Here is a 21,520-nt window from a genome sequence, read left to right on the forward strand (position 1 = left end):
TTATTGTGAATTAGGAGGTATTTATGTTTCAGATCATCATTTTGGTAACCAACAATTTAAACAACTTATTAAAAAAAAAACCTTCCAGTAGCTTGCCCCGTCTGGTGTGTTCGGTGTTTTTGTTCTCCGCTGTTTGAGGGAATGCCACACCACTTTCCACAGCAGTTGCATATTTAACAAAACTTGTGAGTTCTGTCTGAGAGTTCCAATCTGTCCACATCCTCTCAGCATTTGCTATTTTCTGTTTTGTTTTTAACTTTTCTATCTTTATTGCTTTGATTTGTATCTCTCCAGTGGCTAGGGCTAGTAAGTTCCCTTCACTTGTTTGTTGGCCGCCTGAATGTCTTCCCTGGTAAACTGTCTGTCCGTGTCCTTGGCCAACTTTGTGATTCATCTTTTCCTGTTGAGGTGTTGCAGCTGCTTCCAGGCTTAGAGAATAATTTCGGATCTGAAGTCCCCCCGCCCCCAATCTGTGCATTCTCTTTTTATTGTTGATGAAGATTTGGATGCACATTTCTTTTTAAGAAGTTCCTGTAATCTATTTTGTCTTCTGCTTTTGGTGTTTTTCGTTATATTTTGTTGTGAGTTTATGCCATGTATTTGGGCGATTTCATTTGTCTCTATTTTCTTACTGCTTACCATTTTACTTCTAGGATTTTTAGGTCTTTTATCCATCTTAACTTTGTTTTTGTGTATGTTATCATGTATGGATTCCGTTTCAATTTTTTTGCAGATGAAATCTACTTTTGTCAGCAACATTTGTTCAAAAGACATTCCCTTCCCCAACACTTGTCTATGTGGAGTAAATTTATTTCTTGATTCGCTTTTTGGTCTATTGTTCTGCATGTCTATTGACCTACCTGCTCCCAGAGCAGCGATGGACACACAGATGATTGGCAGTTTTGACTACTATGGCTGTGTGGTAGGTTCACTCCCTGTTGGGAGTGAAACATCTGTTTGTTCTTCTTCTTAAATAGTGCTTAGCACATCCTGATTTCATTAATTTCCATATAAACTTTGATAATACATTTTTCCACTTTGAAGAATGATGCAGAAGTTTAGCCTACACTTGTGTTTGTGTGTAAGATACGCTTCTTGTAAGCAGCATATTGGTGGGTCCTGTTTTGTTTTCCACTATACTACTATATGTCTCTTAACTGGCATATTTAATCCATTCACATTCAGTGATATTATTGATATGTGTGAAAATTACTGTCAATATTTGTGATTGTATGCTCTTGGTTCCTTTGTTCCTCCTGATTTTCTTTACAGAATTTCTTTTTGTGTGTGTGTGAATGTTCTTGCATTTTGTTTTTTTGAAGTTATTTATTGTTGACTACATTTATGTGATTTTATTTTTATTTTGATGAGGTTTTCCTAATTTCTTTGAGGTTACTTTATTATTTATTATTTTCTCCCCAGGTTTAGGAGCATCTGTTCTCTCTTGCAAACATTTGACCTGTGCATTGGAATACTTCATATCTACACTTTCTCTCTGTTGTCTTTGTTGCAGAGTGCTAACTGCAGCCTCCGACGTTCAATCTCATAATATTAAAAAAAATTGAATAGCGCTTTCAGTGAGTTTGTTTCTAGGTGATGAGGTGTTCTATGCTGTTCTCTGATAGCTGTTTCCTCCTGGTGATTTCCTGTTCTAACAATTCCCCTTGGGATTTACTGCAAAGTCTTATCTTATTTTTGTTAATTCCTTTCATTACTCCTTATCAGAAAAATGTTCTTTTTTATGCCTCATATTGAAGGGATGAGTGTTCTGGACATAGCATTCCAGTTTGGGAAGTATTTTGTTGTTTCTTCTTTAACATTTTATGTCATTCATTGTCTTCTTACCTATATAAAATCCAGCTGGAAAATCTGAGCTATTCCTAATTGGTTTTCCTTTTGAGGCTAACTTTCTTTCTTCTTCTTTTTTCTTTCATGGCACGCTGATTTCTGTCTTTGTCTGTGACATTGGGAATTTTGACAGTGGTGTTCATGATGATTTTCTTTGGGGATCTACCATGTTTGGTATACTTTCAGCATCTTGAACAGTTATTTTCTCCTCTTTTATCCAGTGAGGAAAGTTTCTTTCTCATTTACTAGGGTGTGTTTACAATGTCTCTCCTAGAGTTTTGCACAGTTGTGGTGTATTTACTGAAGCATGAGGGTGGAAGCTGTCATTTTTTTTCTGGCCGACAGGGGGTTGTGTGGCTTAGGGATGAATTCTCCATCTTGCATCCTGTGTTTCATAGCTGGTGATTTATGTAAATATCAGAACAAGAATACACACAAGCAAATAGCAACAACAACAAAACAACTGGCTTCTGCTTTTTTCCCACCCCCTGGCCTGTGACTGCCTTCTGTGGATGTAAGGAGGTGTAATTATTACTTATCCCCTCTTAATGCTGGCAATGGATCAATACAAAGGGAAAAGAAAGCAGCAGTGACAACCAGAACAAAAACCAAACAGAGGTTTCCAGAATGAGTGACTATCTGGGCACCAAGGAGGCAGTTTTGGAGAACCCAAGACATTGCAGGGCTTCTTTGTTAGTCTCACCAGGTTTCTCAGGCTGTGTCTTGTTCCTGCCTTGCCTGTTGAAATCCTTCTCTGACAAAGTTATTCTACATAACTATAATTTTGACATTAATTATGGAGAAAGATGGACATTTCACAGAGAACTACATTTTGTAACATATTGGGTCTTTTATGAATCCCTAAAACATCAGATGTTTAGATAAGTAAATATATTCTGATCTGCCTCTGAAAAGTGGGATTATCTTGAGCATTGCCCTCTAGTCTTGTGTGCCTATTATATTTCATTTTACTTTGTACATATACTGAAAAAACAAAACAAAGAAACCTGCCATCAAGTTGATTATAACTCAGTGTCCAGCTAGAGCTGTCCCTGTGGGAGTAGAGGGCCTCCTCTTTCTTCCTCCGAGCAGGCTTCGGCCCTGGAACTTCTCAACTTGCTGTGAGCAACCCCACAGGCACCCCTACACTACCAAAACTCGTGCTATATACACTAGAACAGGAAAAAAAATGACCATACAGATTCCAAATTAAAAATACAAATAGCGGATCAACAAAAATGGAAAGAAATTCATGAGAACTGTAAATATTTATTTCCATAGATTTAATATGAACGTCTAAAATTTGTATTTCTTTTGAAAAGATATCAAATTAGACTTCTGGTAAATTATGGAAATGTAGGAAAATGTGCTATTTGGTCCCTCTACCAGAACAAATTACAGAAACTGAGCCAGGAAGAGAAATTGGAGCCTGGGATCGCTGAGGAAAGCGTAGCTGTATGGCCTCACCACATAGATGGTTAATTTTCTTTGCGTCTCTATTTTCTCAAAGCAGTTGCTGGCTCAGCATATGAATATAGTCTTCCCTACTCTAAACCTACCTTGATCGTGTATTATATTTTGTCAAGAGATGATTCCTATCAAAGACATTTTTCAATCCAGTGTGAGAAAAGGGCTAGTGAAAATGCAAGAGGAGATGAGGCCAGACAAAAATGGGGAGAAAAATCAGGAGCTGGAAGGTGTGCGTTCCATGAAAAGCCAGCGTCAGGTTGCGTCTCTTCCGGTAAGGAATTCACTACGCGGCACACATAGTTGGGCACCTGGTTTCAAAAAACCGTTTGTAAGTCCAAATCCAACCAGAGGTGAAAATTGGACGGGCAAACTGCTTCCATCAAGTCACGCCATTAAAGTCTGTGAGTGCAGTTTGCATCTGCAAGCCATGGGTTTGACAGGAGTTAGTATCGAATGAAGGGCAACTAGCTTGTTTGGGATACTCAAATAACAGGCGGAAGGGGTGGGGGCGGGGCTGGAATGAAAGATAATCTGCATTATAAGATTCAGCAGTTCTCAGTGAAGAAAGCTATATCAGCATAAGACTGTAGGCCAAGGTTTTTAATGTAATCAAAAGTAGATGTGGGTTTAAATGCTTACAATTTACTTTAGCAATGGAATTGGCACTAGATGTCAAGATAGTGAACATTGACTAATGTCTAACTTTTCTGTATTGCTGCCTCTGGTGAAAACTTATTTATGCTTCAATTCATAGGTTGTAACATGCATATGAGAGTATATCAGATCAAATTTTTCACACCTGACTTTGCTGGCCCCTGAGACATATTCATTCTTCTGGTGGAAATCATCAGTTAAGAGCAGTGCACTACGTACCAAGGCAGCCAATTCTATTTCTGAAACCTCTCCAGCTCGTCCCTCTAGTGAGCTCAATGTGCTTCCCCACAACTTCGTCCTGCTAGTCCCAGGTCTGCCCTTTGAATCTGTACAAAATTATCTAATCCTTCTTTTCAAGGACAATTCTTGACATCGCTCAAAACAGCTATCATGTCTCTATAATGGTTTGTTTTCCAGGCTGTGTATCTATCACTAAAATAAGATTAACTATTCCTGACCTTTCTTAGCTCTGGTTGGTGCTGACAATAAGGTGAGAAAATGCATATGAAAAAGTGTCAAGAATACAAATAGAAATAAGTGAAGCATACCATTATTATACTTTAAAGCTAATAAGGATGAAATTCAGATCTTTTCGCTAAAATACCCTTTCATCATTTAAAATATATATTATATATTTCCATATTCTTAAGGTTGAGCTAAATTAGTTCATGGTCATGGGAGTCAATCAAAAGGATTTTCATCATGAGTATGAAAGCAATCAGCACAAGGATTATTTTGGGAAGGTGGCAAGTTAGAACTACCTCCAGCAAGGATACACCGTGTTTCTGAACAGACTCTCCCAACTCTGTAATAAGAAAGAAATGACATAGCAGAGTTAAGGGGACATTTTTTACTTAGCACATTGCTTCTTTTAAAAAAGTGAAGCTATAGGTCCAATTATGCCTATAGAGTTGCCATCCTTCCTCCCAATTTGAGGGTTAAATCACACTCCGGTGTCTACATAAGGGCTCAGACTTTTGACTCTTGAGCCTGACTGTCAAGGTTTAATCCAGCTATGGCACTCATTAATTATGTGATATGAGACAATTTATTTAATTATTTAGCTTCCAATCCCTTACCTGGAAACTGGGTGTGTTAGTCTGGGTACTTTGGAGAAATAAACCCACAGAAACTCATGTATAAAAGACAGTTTTATATAAAGGTTAAGTGCCCATCAAGAAAACATCCCAGCCCAGTGATGACCAAGCCTGCAAGTCCAACATTAACCCATTAACCCATATGTCCAACACCAATCCACAAAGTCCTCCTCCATCTCACAAAACAGATTCAATAATGCTGACTGTAGGAGGAAAGCTGAGTCAGTGAATGTGTAAGCATCTCAGCACTGTTGGGTTCTCCTCACAGCTGCTCCAGCACCCAGGACTGCATTGGGGTAGATCCATGTGACTTCTCCTTATGAATGTCTTACCGGAAGTGAGCCTTGCCAACTGAAGCAGGGAACTGGCTTAGGCAGCTGCACCCTCGTCCGATCATCACAAAGCAAGAGACCCAAGAACTAGAAAGGCGAGGCTCACCAAGCCATTTATCCCTCCACCCTTCAATTAACAACACATGTGTTTATTGGTCAGGTTGGCACAATAAACTAACTACCACAATTCACCTCTTGCCAACCTGGCACCTGTACATAATTCTTTAGCTTCATGATTGAAATTAAGTAACAATTGCACCTTAATCCTATAATCCTGTAAATATGTTCCCCAACCTATGAAAGTTTGTAAGTCAACCACTTCATGCTATCATCCCTCCCAATTTTGAGTATCCAATTTATATAGTACCCACGTACATCACCCCAGTTCTCTGAGAAGACAATCATATTTTGCAACATGAAGAGTCATTCCAGTTGGAACCTTGTGAAGTCTGCATCCATAAGCAATGTTAAATCTGGACAGGCCATCCATAAAGTGAGCAACAATATACACCAGTTCACAGGCTCAAAAATCTCCATCTGGTCGGGTTCTGGTCAACTCAATGTGGTCTGCCTCACTCAGTCACCACAGGGTGCCCATTGGTCACCTTGCCTTTAGACCATGGGCTATCACCAATATTCAGCAAGCCTAGGCCCCTCGTGCTGGGTCTTGAACTTTAGACCAGTCAATATGTTAGCATCTTCTCTTTTTCCCCTGTAAACCAAGTCCACAGGTGTCCGTGGCCAAACACATCCCTTCTCTTTATTGCTACATTTCTCCCACTTCCACAAAACAGACGTAATGATGCCGACTACAGGAGGAAAGCCAAGTCTGTGAATGTGTAAGCAGCTTAGCACTAGCAGGTGTCTCCACACAGCTGTTTCAGCACCCAGGGCTGCATTGGGGTAGGTACTTGTGGCATCTCCTTGGGGGATGTCTTGCCAGAAGTGAGCCTTGCAAACTGAAGCAGGGAACTGGCTAAGGCAACTGCACACTGGTCCAACCATCAGAAAGCAAGAGACCCAAAAACTTGAAAGTCGAGACTTACTGAGCCATTTATCCCTCTGACCTTCAAATAACCCCATGTGTTTATCGGCCAGGTTGGCACAATAAACTAACTACCTCATTGGGCATAAGGATTTTGCAAAGATTATATGATTTAAAACATACAAAGTGAACAAAACAATATGTATTGTATAATTCAGTGAGTGACAACTTCAATGTTAATGATGATGAATTCCTCAGTATGAGATTTAGATTGGGTATGTTCAAGGACACCCTTTTCCAATTTGTGAACAATATTATATACTGTGATTACAAATGAAATCAATGGGCACAAAGTTGGTTTAATTATTCCTTCTTCCAACCCTATACTATTATAGAATACACACTACTATTGAGTTGATTTCGACTCAAAAGCCTTCCCCCAGTTTTTTCCCACTATTATTGGCTCATTCGAACTCATAGTGACCCTGTAGGAGAGGGGGGACTTGTCCCCTTTGAGTTTCTAAAACTATAACTTCATGTGGAGTGACAAGTCTTGTCTTTCTCCAGCGGAGTGACTATTGGTTTCAAGCTGCTGACCTTGGAGTTAGCAGCCTGACATGTAACCACTGCACCATAGTGACCCTCTAAGAGATTTGATATACCATGCATTATGGATGTTTTTTGAAAATGTCTCTAAATAATTTATTTAAAGGGTCGTATTGTAGGCAATGTGGATTTCTTTACACCTATACAATTCAATGTAGGCAGGTCCATTTTCCTGATATTCAACCACTGTTGAGAAATCATTATTCAAATTGTTTACACGTAGAAGTAAAAAAATGAGTGAAAAGAAAATTTCAGTAAGTGGTGTCAGTGAATTGAGTAGGATAAAGGGAAAGTCTATTATTGCATTATTTTCTTCATTTACAGTATTCAAAATTGGAGGGTAAGAAAATGCAAATATACCACATGCAAGACTTTGAAGTATGCAAGCTTAAGATAATATTTTTATTAACCATTCATATTATATTCTACCATCATGTTTTACTGTAAAAATATCTTCCAAACTTGTACCCAACCATAAGGAAACCAAACACAGTCCCAGAAGATCAGTTTCAATTTTTATTTGCAATGATACCTTGATATCCAAACAGGATTGATTCTAATATATTGCCACCCCATCTTGGGTACCAAAATCTAAGGATAATCAAGTCCCTTCCTGATATGCATGAAACAGTGTAATATTTACATATAATCTATTTACATATTTCAATAAATTTTAAATCCTCTTGGATTACTTATAATACCTGATTCAATGTAAATGCTATGTAAATAGCTATAAAGGGTAGCCTCCTAGGCTTCAAAGAATTGTTTTGATTACCTTATTGATTTTTTTTCCCTGAATATTTTTCACCCTCAGTTTACTGAAAACATGGGTGTAGAGTCCTCCGATATGAGATAATTGACCGCATTTCGTTTTCCTATGGATTTTTCACTCAAACACAATTTTTGAAGCACAGGGTCCCTTTTTGCAAATCACGATGGTGTGGTGTTTCTTCATTGTGACCTTTTTTGAAAATATTATAGCCATTTTATTTCTCTTTGAACGTCATAAACCTACAATTTTATAATTTCTACACTTTAATTCTGCCATGCGTATATAAATTCTTGCTGATGCAATTTCTTCTGAATTCTCTCTCTATATATAACAACATATATTTCTCTCTGATTACCTTTTACTATCCAATAATATCTACTTAGCATAAAATTTAAAATAACATGGTAAATATACTCCTATTTAAAAGACTGAATATCTTTTTGACTTAACTTTATTTTCATTTCTTAAGACAGAAATTAAATCTCTTTTTCTCATAGTTTTAAATATCTGCCTTATTTAAGCTTGTGGTTCTGCCATGCTTTCTTGCATGTCAAAATGTACTCTGGATAAGAACATCTGTATTCACCAGTCAAGTGTATTCATATTTGAGCTCATTCGCTCAGCATCTGCAAGCCTCTCCTCAGTATTTGTGTGTGTGTGTGTGTGTGTGTGTGTGTGTTACCCCATTCTCTTGGAAATTGTCAGGTGGCTTCATTATGGACACACGGATGACAGAGATCTTCTCTCATCAAAGTGGTTCTATTCTGCTTTCCCATGATTATGGTTTAAATGTTGGCCATTGACTTCATTTATTTCCATTATTTTTCTTCTTAATACTCATTCCATTTCACTAGTCCACAATCAATGAAAGTAAAAAATAAAAATAAATAAAGATAAGTATTGCTGTCAGCATTACAGTTCTTGTTTTTTGTTTACTTATTTTTATTTAATCATTTTATTGGGACTCATACAATTCTTATATGAATAGTTTCATTCCACATAATGTATGTCTAAACATATCTCTGAGATCAGTGGATGACTGCAGACAAGTCCTCTCAGTAACACATTTGTCTCAGTCTCAATAGAATTCCTGAGGATAAAGAACTGGCCATGGTAGTGGCTCTTAAAGGAATCTGCCATGCCAACCAAATGGGCGCCTGTCCTTGCTTTGAGTGAAGCCAGGGCTGTCTGAGAATTCCACTGGGGAACCTTAGCCCATGTGCCATAATGCCCTCATGTTGTCCTTTTAAGTTGTCTTTTCCCCTAAATTAAAAAAAAAGACCATTTATCATGCATGTTACTTGAGTTGCTCAAGGATTCCAAACTACTGCTCTGGGCGTGACGCAAATTAAAGAGCTCAGATTCTTCCGGAAAGTGTTGGAGAGACGAAGACCTCGTCTACAGAAATGTATAGACCTAGATGAAGGATGTATTGAGGAATAGCAGCTTCACGTTTTGATGGATATTTAGTCTGTGTGACTGTTTAAAAAATGTGCCTACAATTTTGCAGCAATACTTTCTGGCTAACTCTCTTTTATTAGGTGATTTTATATCTACTCCACTTTCATGGTTCATGAAAGTACAATATTTCATTGACATATAAAATGCTAATGAATGATATAGCTGGAACTTTTTATCCAAAAAAGAAACAATGGATTGCTTCAGTAATTTTTAAAGTATGCCAAATGTTTTAAATGATTGTTATTTCTTTAGAAGACCAATTAAGTTAGTTCAGATAAGGGATTTAATGTTCCTTCATCTATCTTTGAAAGATTATATGAGTTAAATAATGAAGTCTAATGTCTGAATAATGTAACTAATGAATTTTCTTTGACACAAAATTTATTATAAGAATAAAATGAATAGGAAATCCTAAAACAAGTAAATCTAGGTTCAAAACGGAAGTCTTAATGGCAATTGTTTGAAACTATTTGAAAACTGAACCCCCAAAGAATTTAATATTTCAACTTCTGTTATGTTTTGTAACTATAGTCCGAGAGAAGTATTTTCATCATTAAACACTGATTTTTAAATATTACATAATTTGAAAAATTAGTAAAACAATTGAAGTTAAGAAATAAAATTAAATTAATGAATGTAAAAGCAATGGAAATATATGTGAGAAAAAGTCATTAAAATTCTAAAAACTGGTTGCTTGAAAACATAATAAATTCATAGATAACCAAGAGAAAGAGAAACCTAAGCAAGCGGAAATTATAAGTTAAAAACAAGTGTAATTACAGTTAAGTAGGGAATTATTTTGAGGGCTATTTTAGGACAAAGAAATCTGTTTTAGAAGAAACACAGCCAGAATACTTCTGAGAAACAAGGATGGTGAGACTTCAACTATTGTTTGGACATTGTGGTAGTTGGGTGATTTTATGTCAACTTGAATTTTTATGAAAGTGCAGTGGTGGAGTCCAACCTGTCAATCAGGTCACACCTGAGGATAGCACCATGGGATCATGGCCTTTTTATAAGCCTGGAACATGGGAACCTCCTTCTCTCTCCACCTCTCCACCTTCCTGCCCACTGGAACTCTGCCTGTCTCCATGGTCCCAAGTTAGCCGCCCAGCACTGGTTCTGTTCGCACTCTGCAAGGTCTTCACTGACCTTGCATCCCAGTGACTCAGCAACGATAGGCTGGGACCAGTCCACCTTTCTGTATAACCAGCAGGCGGCTACATGTGTCTGAAGAGGGACTGAGAGGCTAATATTGGACTTAGGGATTTGAGTTGGACTGGGCTTGCATGTCTTCTTGATATATAACTACCTCTTGAAATACATCCCTTTCTTTTACACAGATGAGTTCACTAGACATGTTTCTCTAGACAACCAGGCCTCACACAGACATATTATTAGAGGAGAAAAGTCCCTGGAAAAGAACACCAATCTTGATAAAATAGAGGGTCAAAAAAAAAAAAAGAAAAGAAAACTTCAAACTAGATATATGGACACAGAGGCTGTAATGATCAATATTTTTCACCATTGTTCTGAGTTGGAACTGCTTGGTAACACCAAACAATAACAGTACTGCAAATGTATCATCTGAAAATTGAGTTAGATTAAAATTAGGTCTACCTCATTGTATTAGTCCGATGATATAATGTATAGAAAGAATTTTATAAGTTCTTCATACACCAAACCCAGAAACACAACTTGTTGCTAATGAGTGGATGCCAATTCATGAGTTGCTGAGAACTGTCCCGGGCATTTCTGAGATGACCTCTAACTCTTCATTGGAGGAGAAAACCCCGTCTTTCTCCCAGAGTGGATGGCAGTTTCAAATTACAGACTGTTCTGATCACAGCCCACTCCCAACCACTATGTCACACTATGTTCCTTCTTCATGGATGGTTCATGATAAATAGTAGCAAGGCATTAGTAGTAATGCAGCAGCAGAGTTTTATAAGGTTAATAGTTTACTATACACTTGGAGGTTTTTCATATAATCTTTATTTTTAAGTGTTTTTTTAAATTTTGACATTTTATGCCCCAAATGGCTAGCAGCAAACAAATCAATGTAGATATTTTCCAGGAAATAAAATCCAGAATAGTGATTATTCAATTAAATTTAAAGTGCATAATTCATCCTGATGCCACGGGAAAGCTCTATCTCCAAGCATTTTTTGTCTTCTGCCTTGATTGACAATCATGCCACAGGAAACATATAAAAACAGATGATCACAGGGAGGGGAAGAACTATGTTCTTTCTGGACTTGTCTGAGTCTAGACCCTATGCTGTCTCTGTCTCTGTTAGATGCCAATGACCTCTGTTATTTTGGCACAGAAAATATCATTTATACTTCTGCCAGATGCACTTTTGCATTTCTGTTTAGCTCTCTGGCACTGAGTACCCTCTGGAGAGAGTTGTATGGACATCCTGCTTCCCTGCCTGTTAGAGAGTGCTCATCTGCTATTTCAACTTGGCAGCTAGTGATTGGAAACTTACATTACAAATGTGAAATAAATCTTATTTATTCTTTAATCCAATTCATACTATACAGTACAAAGTGAAGTCTAGTTTCTGCCAGTACCCCACAGATGACCCTGATGGATCCAGAATTGCTCACCACTCCTCATTACGCCTTTCCACTATTCTACCTTAAAACAAACAAACAAACAAACAAACAAAAATTCAGGGGCTTCTAGTGGAATAATCAGAAGCTAGTCTTGGTAAGGTAAATCATATTTTAGTTAGAATCTACAGTGTCTCTATTCTAAACTGACATAATAGAGTAGCATTTATTAAAAATTAGAGTAGAATTTATCAAAAAGGGATAGAAAAATTATGGCATATGGCAAGAAGCACTCAGGTGGGGAAATAATGGGGTAATATTAGAAAGGTCAGAATTTGTCAGATTATATAGCAATTTAGTGTTCATAGTACAGAACTTATATTTCATTATGACTATAATGGTAAACAATTGAAAGCCTATAAGCAGGGAAGGAGTTCATCAGATGCATGCATCTGTAGAGTACAGGCTCTAAAGGCAAGAGGAGAGACAGAGATATTTGTGTATACTATACCATGATAAAGACGGCAAGGAAATTTAATGATTTCCAGCACTCATTAGCTGTGTAAGCCTTTGGGATGTATGTATATATCATAGAAAACTGCTGAAGCTATCGACCTGAGAAATACGGTGTCCTGAGGTTGTTACACTGGACATGATAGTGAATTTGATAGCATGGAAATGAAATGAATCAAAGATAACTACTCTGTGACAGCCGTGTTTTATTAAGTAGTTGATTGAAACTATTTAAAGAAGTGCGATGTCTACTCTACACCAAGTTTTGAAGTATGTGGAGTGAAGGGGAAAAAAGATTTTATATAACAATTATGTACTCAGGTAGGTGAAGGTAACCTCCAGCTGTGAAGTTTTTGAAGGACCCAGGGAAGAGGCTCATAACAGACACAGAGTTCCAAAAAGTTTGTTAGAAAGGTCTAGAAGAGAACATAGTACAGGAGCTACCCTGGCTGATTTTAGGTGGATCTCAATTGAAAGCAAAGAATAGCCGAACGATGTTTCCTTGTGTTTTATTCACTATGCCAAAGCAATCAACTGTGTGGATCAAAACAAACGATGGGCAGCTATGAGAGGAATGGAAATTCCATAATGCCTCATTGTTTCGGTGGAACATGTACATGAATCAAAAAGTTGTTGTACAAACAGATCAAGGAAATACTTCATGGTTTATAATCAGGATTGGTGCGCACCAGGGTTGCTGCCTTTTCTCAAACACATTTATTCAATCTGTATGCTGAGAAAATAATCAGATAAACTGGATTATATGTAGAAGAATGTGGCATCAGGATTGGAGAAAGACTTAGTGACAAGGCTTCTTATTGTATGTAGATGACACAACTTTGTTTGATGAAAGTGTGGAGGATTTGTAGAATTTTCTGAGGAAGATCAAGGACTGTCACCTTAACTATGGATTAAACAGAATGTATAGAAGATCAGGCTTCCAGGAAGATGGCGCTGATGTAGGATTGCCCACATGAACAGTTTGTTTGGTTGCCAGATTTATGGGTAAGAAGGCCGCGTTGGGTTACTAGGACGTGAGAGCAGGTCTCACATCACCCGGTTCCCTCGTCACTCTTCCCATGGAGAGTTCAGTTGTGCTCCTCACGTGTACATCCCCTTCTCACAGAACCCATTGTGACTCGCATCCCTTGTTTTATTAGTGGGGCAGCAACTCTCAGCCTCTTCCTTCCCTCAGCGCCCCCCTCCTGATCCCATACACTTGGAAGCTCAACACCATGGAAAGTTGGCACAGGACAATCGATGCCTTGGGGGCATTCCACAGACATCTCTGCAGACTTCTGGAATCCCTGGGCACCAGAACCTTCAGTGACCCACAGAGTGGAGTTCCCACCGGGGATAAAATCCCTTCTGGGGCCCAGTTCCCTTCCCTGGTGTCAGGGATGTGACTGGACTCTGGAGACGGATACCCTCAGTTAGTTGGAGAGGGATCCAGCACCAGAGAGACAAAAACAAGGCTGGAATTCACAGTGCAGCGGACTCCAGGAGGTTGTTAGATTTGGTCCTATTTTCTTTTAATAAGGAAACATAAAATTCCTTACCCTGCAAGAGCACGTGTAGCCCAGAATTTCCAGCTTTCTTGATGGCATTGTCACGGCTGACTAGGTAGTCTGTGGAGCCGGGGCAGACAGTCCCTTAGCTAGGTTGCTCTTTGATCAGAGGCCCCTGTTCCTTGGGGCAGCCACTACAATAGCCCATTTCTACTCTAGGACCACACGTAAGGACTGGATGTTTCTGAGGTGTGCAGGAATCCACTATTATAAGCAAAATAACGGAAAAGCAGGGTCATTAAGGGACTGTGGTAGATTCAATACAACCCTCATTTGCCCCAACCACCATAACCTCTGTTCCCTCCACATCAGTAACACAATCCCCTTTAACTTATCAAGTAAAATTCCAATAACTTTCTTCTGAAATCCATTAAAAATTACTATACTTAATAGAAAAAGATTCCTATGATTAATGTCAACACTGAACACTGCTCCTGAGCACCTATCCTCTAATTCTCCTACTTCCTCAACTAACACCCCCTCCTCATCTACACACCTATCTGATCCTCCCTATCTGACCTACCTCTAATCTGAAAAGCCAGCCCCTCCCGCCACACATCCCAGAAATCTACATACCAGCTTCAACTCAAGCAAAATGAGAAGGATACAACAGCCAACACCAGCAGCTAAAAAAAAATCCAGAGAAATAAAAGAGAATTACTGAAGTTGACCCAAACCCAGCAGTTTGCAGAGAAGTAGCCCTTCAACTGCCAGAGAAAGAATACATGAGAATGCTGTTTAGGGTCGAACAAGAAATTAGGGTATCAATCATGAAAACTAATGAAAAAATAGAGATGCTAGAATCCTCATACTGATCGGAAATCCAGGAGTTAAGGAATAATGTAGCAGAACACTTTAAAAGGTGAATAATTCCACCGATAGAATGGAGGGAGTGGAAAACTGATCTGCAATCTGGAAGAAAATGAAGCAGAATTCAGCAAATGATAGAAACACTCAAATAAAAAATCAAAAGAATGTGGAGAAACCCTGAGGAGGATGTTGGATTTCATGAAGGAAAAAAATATTCGTATCATTGGGGTTCCTGAACAGGAGGAAATACATAAGTCTACAGTTAAAAAAGTAAGGGGATTCTTGGAAGAAATTTCCCCAATATCAAAAAGGAGGAGAATGTAACCATTCAGGAACAGAGAGAACATCGATCAGATTATGCTCCGCTCTTCCTGAAAAACAAAAAAAACAACACAAAAAAACCAAAAAACAAAACCCACCACCACCAACAAAAAACACAATCAACCAAAACCAAAAAAAAAAAAATCCAGATATATTAATCAATTTATCCAATTTCAAGAAAAATAAGAGAATCTCAAGAGTTAGAAAAAATCTGTTAAAGGTAAACAGATAAGAAAAAACTCAGACCTCTCTGCATAGACCATGCAGGAAAGAAGCAATTGGAGAAGCATATTCTGAAAGTTGAAAGAAAACACCTTCAATACAAGAATCCTTTATCCAGCAAGTTATCCATGAAATTTGAAAGAGAAATCAAATATTTTTCAAATCAGAAAACATTTAAAAAAATCGTAACAAAATGGGAACAAAATCAACAACCACAGCACACAGACATGAGGCCACCACAGGAGGCAACAATAGTCAGAAACCAACCCACAGAAAACAGTACCCAAAGCATTAGAGAACCAAATGAGAAACAAAGACAAGAGAAAAACTCCTCACACACCCCTCCATATAAAAGGGGAAGGAAGCAAAATATCAGAGAGTATATGAAATTACAGCAACAAATCTACAAGTAGATTTAACTGCACTGGATGATAATGGTATAGATATTCCTATTAAAAGATCAAGATTAGCAAACTGGATTAGACAACAAAATCCATCAAATTGTCACCTTCAGGAGACACATTTCAAACTCACAGACAAAAATAGACTGAGAGTGAAAGGATGATAAAAAATTTTCTAAGCTAATGACAATTTAAAGAAAAATAAAAGTAAGGTGGTAACACTAATCTCTGACAAAACAGATCTCAAGGTAATTATATAATGAGAGACAAGAATGGGCATTACATAATGCTCAAGGGATCAATAGACCAAGAACACATAATCAATGAGTATATATGTGCCCAATGAAACAATGAAAGTCCCTCCAAATTTGTCAACCAAATACTCAAAGAGATGAAATGAAAAATAATCGGATCAACAATTATAGTAAGTGATTTCAATACACTGCTCTCCAAGAAAGGTAGATCATGAGGTAAGAAACTCAATAAAAAAAAACTAAAGAGTTGAACAACACAATTGAAGAACTCAACTTCCTAGATATTTCCAGAGCTCTCAAACAAATTCAATAATTTGGGGGACATAGAAAACTGCAAAGTCATTCTCTCCCCCCAATTAACACATAGAGACATTCAGAACATGAACAGACCCATAACAAAAGAAGAAATAGATGAGATCATCAAAAATCCCAGTCCAGATGGCTTCACAGGAGAATTCTAGCAAGCAGGCAGAGAACAGCTGATACCAAGGCTACACAAATGCTTCCAGAACATAGAAAGGGACAGCAAACTGCCAAACTCATTGTATGAAGCCAGCATAACCCTGAAACCAAAGTCAGGCAAGGGCCCCTGAAGGATAGGGAATGATAGACCTATATCTCTCAGAAACATCAATGCAAAAATCCTCATCAAATTCTTGGACAATAGAATCCAACAGCATATATAAACAAAACAACGTATCATGATGAAGTGGGATTCATACCATGGATCCAGGGATGGTTCAACATTAGAAAAACAATTAATGTACTCTACCATTTTAAGAAGAAAAAAGACAAGAAACACATGGTCATATCACATTTGATAATATGCAACCAACATTATTAATGAAAAGCTCTCCATAAGATGGGATTGGAAGGGAAAATTCTCAATATAATAAAGGCTATATATGAAAAACCAGTAGCCACTATTACACTCAATGGAGAAAAGCTGAAAACATTTGCACTGAATAAAGGAATCTAAAAGGATGCTCCTCATTCTTGCTTTTATTCAACATTGTGCTTGAGGTCCTACTCAGTGGCATATAACAAAGACAAGAGGTATCAAGGGGGTACCATTGGGTAAAGAAGAAGCAAAACTTTCACTATTTGAAGCCAATGTGATTTTATATGTCGAGAATCCTAATGTGTCCAAAATAGGATTACTGGACCAATAGAGGAGTTTGGTAGTATAACAGGATTCAAGGTTAGCAAACACATATCAATTGAGTTCCTATATACCAGTGATGGAAATAATGAAAAAGATATCAAGTAAACAGTACCATTCAAAATAGCCACATAAAAGCTGAAGTATCTAAGAATAAACCTAAACAAAAAACCAACCCAAACTAAACAAAAGACCTCTATGAAGAAAACTACAGAACATTACTACAAGAAACCGAAGGGGATCTACACAAATGGAAGCCTATTCCTTGTTCATAGATTGGAAGATTCAATAATATGAACATGTCAATGCAACCTACAGCAACTTACAAATTCAGTGCAATCCCAACCCAAATTCCAGCATCAGTCTTCAAAGAAATGGAAAAAACTTATTACCAACTTCTTATGGAAAGAGAAGAAGCTCAGGATAGGCAAAGACCTCTTCAAGGAGAACAAATAGGGGTCTTGCACTACCTGACCACAAACCCTACTATACAGCTACAGCTGTAAAAAATGAAAATGGGTACTGATACAATGATAGATACTCATAAGAATGGACCAGGACAGAAAACCCAGAAGAAAAAAAAAAACATTGGCATACAGACAAGTGCTTTTTGACAAAGGCCCCCAAAGCATTCAATGGGTAGCGGATGCTCTCTCCATATGAATGTCATTTGAAAAGTAGAAGAATGACCCACAATCTCACTCCCTACACAAAAGCATCCTCAAGGTGGATCAAAGACCTAAATGTCAAATCAAAGGTTATCAGGATCATCAGTGAGAGGATTGGGACAAAGCTAGGGGCCCCAGTGCAGGGAATACACGGCCTACCAGAACTAACAGAGGAAGACACTCTGTGTAAGGAAGAATAGATGAGCGGGGCCTGTTATGATTAAACACTTGTGTGCACCAAAGAATTCATTAAAAGTGTACAAAGAGAGTCTACAGACTGGGAAAATATATTTAGTAACATAATAATGGACAAATGAGTTGAAAGATTTTTACAAGCTTGCAATGAGAAAAAAATTAATAGTCCCCAGAGAAGGTGGGCAAAACAGAAGATTCACAAAGGATCACACTTGAACGGCTCATAAATACATAAGGAAATGGTCCTGATCTTTAGCCACCTGGGAAATGCAAGCCAAAACAACTGTGAGATACCACCCAGTATCATGTCTGTAACCCTCTTTAAAACACTGAGCACACAAATGTTGGAGAAGGTGTGTTGAGATAGAAACTCATATTCACAGTTCATGGAAATGTAAGTATATACAGCCACTTTGGAAGGAGATAAGGCAACACCTAAAACAGATAGCAATTGAACTACCATATGACCCAGTAAAAGCATTACTGGGCATATATCCCCTCCCCCCAATACGATACAGATCATGAAGAGATGTGTGCGCCCCCACATTCATCACAGCACAGTTCACAATAGCAAGGAGGTGGAAACAGTCTATTTTCCCATCAAAGAAGAATGGACAAAAAACTCTGGAACATACCCACAAATGAATATTACGCATCCCTAAAACAGCAAATGATCCATGAAAAACCTCAAGTCGTAGAGCATTCTGGAAGATATTATGCTGAGTGAAGTTAGTCAACACAAAAGGACAAATACTGTGAGTCCACTGTGGTAGGAACAAGCAATAGAATGGGCACAAGTTCGAGTTTCTAGGGCACCCAGTCTTTGGGCTGGGGACCAGGCAGCCTGGTAGAGAGCCAGACCCGTACCAATGAAGCACGGATCATCTGCTTCAGGTAAGTACAGTGTAGGTAACTTGGCTGAGGGTGCTTCACAGAGGAGCTACAATCAAATGGTCAGAGGAAACCAGGCTGTGGGCTGGGGGCGGGGTCTCCTGATTTGTCATGTGGATTCAGGGTGATGTTCCAAGCGAGGGAGGCGATCCTGTCATAGGGATGCAGCTGATGGAAGGGGCAGCACAGGAGAGAGGGGGAAGAAATGGTCATGTTTGGAGGAACATAGGTTGAGGGTAGGGGAGGGACTGGCTGACCCCAGTTGGTGGGAGGAGGGACTGAAGATACTTTGGGGAACATTAGGTGGGGAGTATCTTTAATGGCATGCAATGGGTGAGCAAAATTAAACCAGGGTGTCTGGGGGTATCCCGGGAACCCAGGCTTGGTGTTGTGGGATACTCTCATGCTCCAGAGGTTGCATTGGTGAGACCCCACTTGGAGTCTCCACTGGATGAACCGGACTCTACCTCAGTAACCTGTGGACTTAAGCCTGAAAATTCATGGTGTCTGTGAAAGACAACTGTAGCAGGCGTGGTATATTGTTGCTTGGCAAATGAACAAGGTCTTCCTTCATCCATGACCTGGACGCTGTATTAAGATATGCATAATTCCAACAATCCTGGGACAGTCCTTTTGTTATATTTTGCTCATGCTTTTTCATAGTAGGGTATAGAATCTCGGAGGTGTACCAGCATTGTTGGGGGGTGGGGTCACCCTGTTAAAGCTGTGTTGTTTCCCTGTTTTTCAGTAAATGAAACCCAGAGAGGTTGGTCCTATAGGGAAACCAAATAGGACCCGGGAATTTGGGCAGAGGGGTGGTCTAAAGGGGTGGGGGAAATAAGATGGAAATTATTTCAAGGAGTCCAGAAAAGAAAAGTATGTTTAGGGTCCTATTATGGAAGCAACTATATAATTATGTTGACATGATTGAACTGTGGAATGATAAGACATATATATTAACTCTCAAGTTACAAAAAAATATTAAAAGCATAGATCCAGGAATGGGTCTTGGGGTCACACTAAATCTTAGCTCCAACCTAATAACAAATAGGTTTTAAATCATGACTCTGCTTGATACTCGCTCTCAGAACGTGAACACAGACGATACGGGTGCTCTAGCAAAAGATGGCAAAGAATGGTTTTCGGTTCTTGGGTATCAGATAAAATTGTGTCAGTAGTCTCAAAGGTTTGTCTCCACAGAAGCAGCCATCTAAGGGAGATGTCAACTAACTCCAAAAGGAAGAAGCACATGATTATGAGTCACTGAGGAACTGGAATCCATCATCATCTGAAGTTGAAGGAGGGATCAGTATCAGAACCTAAATTGTGAGAATTCAGCCTGCAGAAGGCGATGGATGACAGTGGGAATCCAAGATCCATTTGTGGAACTACTTAGGAAATAAGAATTTGTAGACCTCCCCCTCTCAGAAATTGGGGGACAGGAGAAAAGTGGCCACTTAACAGAGGGTTTGGGAGAGAGGAGTATAGAAAATCAAAGGCAGAAAGCTGACCTCAACAGTTCAAATCTGCTAGTAGATATTCCCCTACGGTGCAGGATGGGTCTGATCTGGCTTCCAAAATTTTCTGTGTTTTTCATTTGCTTTGTTTTGCATCTATTTAGTTTGTTAATATTATAGTGTATCGCAGAGTTGGAGGTCACCACCTTGAGTCTGTGTTATATGCTTTTCCACTTTCAGTTAATGAAAGACAGGATTGGTGAACCCATAGGAACAGCAAGTAGAATAAGAGGTTCAGGGGAACGGGGCCAGAGTGGTGGAGGTGGAGTAAAAGGGGGATGATGTCAAGGAGTCTTCTACTTGGCATGACTGAAACATGGAACTACATGGTATATGTATTAAATCCAAACGAATGCAAAAAAATTAAAATTCCCACAACTGGACCAATAGTTTACATCATGATAAATGGAGAAAAGTTTATTTTCTTTAATGTTTCAGTGTATACCGGAGGCTGCAGTCTTTTATTTTAATCATTAAATGCTTCGAGTTGTTATCATTTTCAGCAAGAAAGGTTATATAGTCTGCTTACCCCAGGCTATTCATGAGTCTTCTGATCTGGATGTCACATTCTACTTCATACAGTCCAGGTTCTTGGACTCTTGTTCACCAGTGGTTTGAATGAAGATGGTGAAAGTCCACAGTACAGCCATATTTTTCTAATTTTAAACGTACCCCCTTGTGCTGTCTGAACAAATGTCTGCCTCTTGATCCATGTGAATGCTCTGTATGAGTGCAATTAAGTGTTCTGCAATTCCCATTTTTCATAATATTAACCATAATTTGTTGTGATCGGCATGGTTGAATGCCTTCAAATAGTTAATAATACACGGGTAAACATCTTTCTGTTAAGATAAGAGCCATTATCAGAGCAATGTAGAATCAGCTGCAGTATAAAGAATTGACATAGATGGTGGTGCTTAGACATCAATACTTTTTAAGTTTTAGAAAGAAAGTATGAAACATTTTACCTTTACTAAGACATATAATGTGAGTTAAAAATGATACACAGTTCTAAGATTACTTCATATTTTCTCATGGGTGGCAGGCAGATGTTCTTTGCATTGATAACCATAGGTGAAACAATTGACTATAATCACTTTTATTGACACTATACTGCTCTGTCTTTGGAAGGGAAAGGAGAATCCAACTCCTCCTCAGCCCAGGGCAGATTGCCACAAGGCAGAAAGAAGATGTGCCTCCACCCTCCATCTTTCT

This window comes from Tenrec ecaudatus, chromosome 7 (genome assembly GCF_050624435.1).
Source record: "Tenrec ecaudatus isolate mTenEca1 chromosome 7, mTenEca1.hap1, whole genome shotgun sequence".
Lineage (NCBI taxonomy): Eukaryota > Metazoa > Chordata > Mammalia > Afrosoricida > Tenrecidae > Tenrec > Tenrec ecaudatus.